Source organism: Narcine bancroftii, chromosome 1, assembly GCF_036971445.1.
Source record: "Narcine bancroftii isolate sNarBan1 chromosome 1, sNarBan1.hap1, whole genome shotgun sequence".
NCBI lineage: Eukaryota > Metazoa > Chordata > Chondrichthyes > Torpediniformes > Narcinidae > Narcine > Narcine bancroftii.
In genome coordinates, this window is record NC_091469.1 from 29,331,903 (window position 1) to 29,337,902 (window position 6,000).

Sequence of the window (6,000 nt, forward strand, 5' to 3'; positions counted from 1 at the left end):
AATGTCTCTGAAGATAGCTCTTTAAAAGCACAGACTTTTATGAGAGTTGGCAAACTTAAATGCACCAATCATTCAGTACAGCTACCAGAACAGATCAAAGATGAGGTCCACTTATTGGCTTTTCATAGCCTTTTGCACATTGACAAGGTACCTGGCAGGAGTGTCATGGTACTCCTTAGCTGAATGAGTGTAACCTGAACAACACTTAATAAGCTTATTGCTATTTAGGACAAAGTAGCTAATTTTATTTGCACCCCATCCACAATATTCTATTTAATACTGTTATACTGTGGCTACAGTGTGCACGATCTATAAAATTCACCAAAGTCACTCATCTCTTGCTCTGATATGACCTCTCGCTCCTGAAAATATCAACGACAAAGAACAAGACAATGGGCAGTGGGAACACCACCATCTCCAGATTCTCCTCCAAGTTGGACTCTGACTTGGAAATATATCGTCATTCCCTCATTGTCAGTGGGTCTATATCTTACAACACCCTCGTCTTCATCAGAAGAAATGCAGCAGTGTAAAAAGCTGGTAGGTGGGGTAGGACAATAAACATTGGTCTTGCTCGTGATACCCTTATCTCATTAGTGATGAAAGAAAATCTACTTATTCTCCTTTAAAATACTAATGTAAAGATGAAAGGTTTAGTTGGATTCAGGAAATAGTGTTGAAGGGAAAGAAAATGCTAATTTAAAGGGACGAGAGACAATAATCCATGTTATTTACACAGAATTATGGAGATAAAATTGATTGACCAATAATGATGCTAACGTAAAGGGCTGTAACTTTTTTTGTATCAAAGTCTATTACACAGATATACCATACCGCCAGAGGATAGTGAACAAAACCCTGATGTATATGTTGAAGAAAAGTCAACTTGTAAGTGACAATACTTGGTCCCTATCACCCCACCTCTTGAGACTCCTCTACAGTATCTGATTTGGCATGCTACATGTCTGACAATCACAAATAAACAGAATATTCCACCATTTAAATATTGAAAAGATAGCAACCATTTCTCTTGTTCCAGATTTTGTTCCTTAGCCATTGACCCCCATGCCATTCCTGGAAAATATGTGAGATTGAACAAGGCCATTCACAGCTTCAGTGTCTTGTTTGGCCCTGAATTGACCTTTCAAACACAAATTTATCTGGTAACAAGAGTTCTACCTTCAAACATTACCGGATCTCCCTTCATTCAGTCATGCCACTGTTAGCTTGAGGTAATTCCATTGCTTTCTGTCTGAGCACTCATGAACTTGAAAGCAACCAAACTCTTCTAAATTGCACTGTCCATTTTGTACATTACTGCTTTATTTCTTGATCTATATTGGCTCCAATTCCTTTGGCATTCAAATTCCTCCACAGCCTTTCCAAGCTTCCTCACTCCGTATAACTCTAGCATTTTTCAGTCACACTTCATCCAAGATGTGTGTGATCTCTGTTCTAGCTGACACAGTTTTTATTAATTTACTATTGGTGACCATGCCTTCATTGCTCGGCTTCAGACACTGCAATATCGGAAATTGAACACTTCAGAATGATTTTACTCCATCAGTGTCTCACTAGTCCATTTCTAGGTCATCAATCCTCCTATTTCTTGTCGTGGGCGTGTCAAATCTTATTTGTTCGTGCTCAGTGATACTACTTTAAGGGTAATTCCAAAATTCAAGCTGATATTTTAATAAATGGATTTTAACCACATTGATGGAATGGATGAGACAGACCTCTTCCCTTCAGTTCTCATGTAGAATGGGAACTCCAGGATCTGACTGAGAATTAAATGACTGAAAGGAATATGCAATAATGATAAATTTGTGTTCCTGAAGTGAGAAGGCAATGAACAGGAAGAGGTGAGCTTTACAATGGCTTCTCAGTAGGGTGGCACTTTCATTGCTGAAGATCACTGGGGGCAACATCACCTCTGGGGAGTACAACCTACATCATTGCAGGGGAATGGAATATATTGGTGGGACAAGTAGGGGTGGAGGTTTTGAGGGCACAACAAATTGTAGTAATTATAAGGGCTTGATGAGTGTTTTAAATAAAATATTTAATTTTAGACATATAGCATGGTAACAGGCCATTTCGGCCCACAAGTCCGTGCTGCTCAATTTCCACCCAATTAACCCCTACACTCCCGCTACATTTTGAATGGTGGGTGGAAACCGGAACCCCCCCCCACCCCCCGGGGAAAACACACGCAGGCATGGGGAGAACATACAAACTCCTTACAGACAACGGGGGATTCGAACCCTGGTTCCAATCACTGGCGCTAACCACTACGCGAACTGTGCCGCCCCATATGTGCCTATACGATGGATTTCCATGTCACAGAATAAAGAATGAAAGGGTGAGGGGAAGCAGAGGATGCAAACTATATGGGAACCACAGATGCCAGTTTAATGAGAGCTTGGACTTAAGGTATCCATGCTGCACTTCATTAGAAGTTTCCCAACTACCAACACACAGAAACTGAGACAAAGAGGGAGGAAGATGCTACTGCACAGTTCTCTAAATATGACAAGACAGGATGAGAATCTCTTGAAAAGGAATGTGGAGCCTTTGACCTTCCTAATGCAAAACTAAGGGAGTTGCCCTCAATTCTGATCAGGCTCCAGTTGAAGTAGCATGACCAAATCTGAGCAGTCGGTTTTAGAAACATCAAGATTTTGGAGAAGGTGCATGTGCAGACTCAATGGAATGGTATTGGATGAAAAAGAATGGTTGTGTAGTAGGAGCAGAGGGGCTGGGATGCTGCTCCTCAGAACAGCAAAAGGAAATGAGATCAAGTGTAGAAAGCAGAGGCAGAGAGGTCCTGGTCACCAGAAAAATCTACATTTAGGGCAATTCACCAAAGTTGTCATGAAGAAAGATTACACAGTGAGTAATGATTTGGAAATGGTTGTGGAAATATTAAGCAACTTACGGAATTTGCTTATACACCAGAGAAACTTTTGCAGGAGTTTGATAAAAAGGCAGGATGGAAAGATTAAATGAAGTGATTATTTAACGAGGCAGTAAAATGATGCTATAATTATCACAGACTACTGTATTAGACTGGGAAGGTCGACAACCTTGTGCATGTATATTGAAATTGCTGTAATTTTTTTAAATTTTCGTTTTGGTGCTCTTTGCTTCTATAGACCATGAAAGTCCATGATTATTAAAACTTTTTCTCCTTTTTTAGAGATCTTGGATAGAATCTACTTTTTTTTAAAAGATCTTGTAATTCCGTAAATCTGACAATTTTAAACCTGTTGAATAGTGCTTTGACAAGCAATGGGGAATTTGAATTTCAAAGTTCAAATGACTGGGAAATCCAGTGTTGCTCATTCTCCAATGTCTTTTTGGAGTTTGTGTGAGCTCTGTATTAATGACTTGCAACCGAATCACAGCTACTTATAGTATTTCTACTTGGAAAGGGAAATAATTTTCTTCCCTGGAACTCTTGTAATTTGCCCTCTCCCTCTGCCAGGTTGCAGTCTTGTGAGTTGAGATCTTATGACATTGCTGGTATGGTGTTGCTCAAAAAAACCCCACAAAAGCTCAGCATGTTCATCACTGAATTGATTCCTTTGCAAAAAGGAATTTTTGTATATCTTTTTAATTTTATCACCTTTTTTGAAAGGAGATCCCAGTGATTTTGACTTTGTACAACTTTTTTGTGCATCCCTTGTAGAATTTAGTAAAATTGAAGATTCAGATTGCTTTCCAAAGGTGTTTCCTACAAATTAATTGGTTAGAGGTCCTTTTATTAAAGTGCCTTTTGTGGGCTCTTATCATCTCAAAATGCTTTGTAGCCAGTGAAGTACTTTTGAAGTGCAATTGCTGTTCTATTACAGGAAACACTTCAAGCATTCTGTGTGCAGCAAGCTCAGGCAAAGAGTAAAATTAAATAATGTTTTCTAGTGATACCAAATGAGAGATGCATATTAGCTCTGATTTCAGCTGCTCTTTGAAATGGTGTCAGAGGAAATAGCCCACTAGGGAAGACTGGTTTAAAGCCTCTTCCAAATGATAGCACTCTTGACAGTGCAGCACTGCTCAGCGCTGCACTGACAGCTGATGGCAGATGACATGGTTTCTGTGCATGGTTGCAAGCTTTGTGTCCATTGCACACAGACGAAGGGATGCAGACATATGCTGAATGGTTCCTCAGATGTGATTTTTTTAAAATGATGTAATGTTTGGAGTAGCTGAGTTTGTGCTCCTTAGAGAAGAGAAACTTAAAAGAAACAATAAAGAATATTTGCGGGCATAAGTGAGGAGAAAGTGTTTTTTCCTTTAGAAGTGTTAGTAACTGTTTATTTATCTGTGTCCTTAGTTATTGAAAGAAAAGAGAAATAAGAAATGTTTTAGTCTTGCATTTCTTTTCAGGAATGCCATGCATAAAGGGACAGAAAAGGAACATTTAAAAGTTAATTGGATCTACAGTATACAAAAAGGAAAAGGTTACAGGAAAAGAGTAGGGAAGTAGTTCTAACTGGACCACTCTTTCCGAAAACCAATGCACATCTGATGAATCCTATGATCCATCCATCATTTCTTCCTGTCTCTGCACCACCGCTCCCTCAACCACCTTGCCTGAAATAGGATAAGGACCAACATTTTGAGGTCCATCTGATTAAAACAAAACAACAATAAATATCTCTGTAATGTGAAATGTGCAACTGATTTCATTATTGTAAGGAGCATCTTGCAGGAACAATTTTATCTGCATATCCACAACTGCATTGCTATATATATTGCACTCCATACAACTGCATTTGAAAAGCTCTAAAAGATGGCCCAATTTTATTGAAGATGTGATTTGTAAATCTCGTTCATTATACGTATTTTTTTCAAAAGCTCCTGATCAAAGTCAGTGTTATTTATGACTGCAGGGTTGGGGGAGGGGGGCAGCGTGATAACAACTTTTATTTTAAAAAAAGCTCATATTCAAGAAACCAAAAATTAGAAAGTTTACACAAGGTTGAAAGGCTATCTGCACATAGGTTCACAGTGGAACATGGGAGTTGTCAACACTTTCACTAGTTGAAGGATGAATGTTTTTGAGTGCATAATGCATGAATGGCAAATGACCGGTTGCATTCTTCATATACTTGCTTGGTACCATTCACTCTTGCTCAGGGCAAAAGCAACAGATCTATCAACCTATATCAAACTCCTCTGCCTTCATTGAAACTAATACAATTAAATTTAATGCTACTGGTGCTTAAGTAGCAATGAATGATGATCTTGTATTCTTATGTTTTAATTATGTGAAAAATATATGAATAAGAAATGAAAGAACAGCAGCAAGAAAGAAGATTTTTTTTAAATTTTGAACTACTTGTGAAAACAATGAGGCAATCAAACATGAAATAGCAGGAACAGACCATTGTGCCTGCTTTACCATTCAATGTGATTGTCTTCATTTACCTCACTAAGATTTTTCAACACAAAGTTTTGAATTCCTTAATATCAAAAATCTGTTGATCACTGTTTGACCCTCCACAGCCCTCTTTGGTAAAGAATTCAACGATTTATATGTCCTTGGGTTGAAAAAAAAACCTCCTTATCTGTTCTAAATGGCAAATTACAAATTTTGTCTCTAGGCTCTGGGTCGAGACACGCCAGCCAGGAGAAGCATCGTCCTGGCATCTATTTTGTGAAGGCTTGTAATTTGTAGATTTCACTGAAGTCTTATAAGTTTGACCCCGTGAAGACCCAGTCGGCGTAACCTGCCATCAAAAGCCATGAAACAGTTCCTTCAGCCTAACCTGTCATTGCTGACCATCCAAACTGGCAGAGGGGCCAGGCAGTATATTATTCCAGATGTAGTTTTACTGGGGACCTATGTAAATGGAGCAAGTGATTTCGTCATCAAGCCCTCTTACAATAAATACAAACATACCATTTCCCTTCCTTTTTTGGGGGGAAAATTTTATTTATTGATCATAATAAATCATACAATAAAAATGAGTAAATACATAATATTTTACCCCA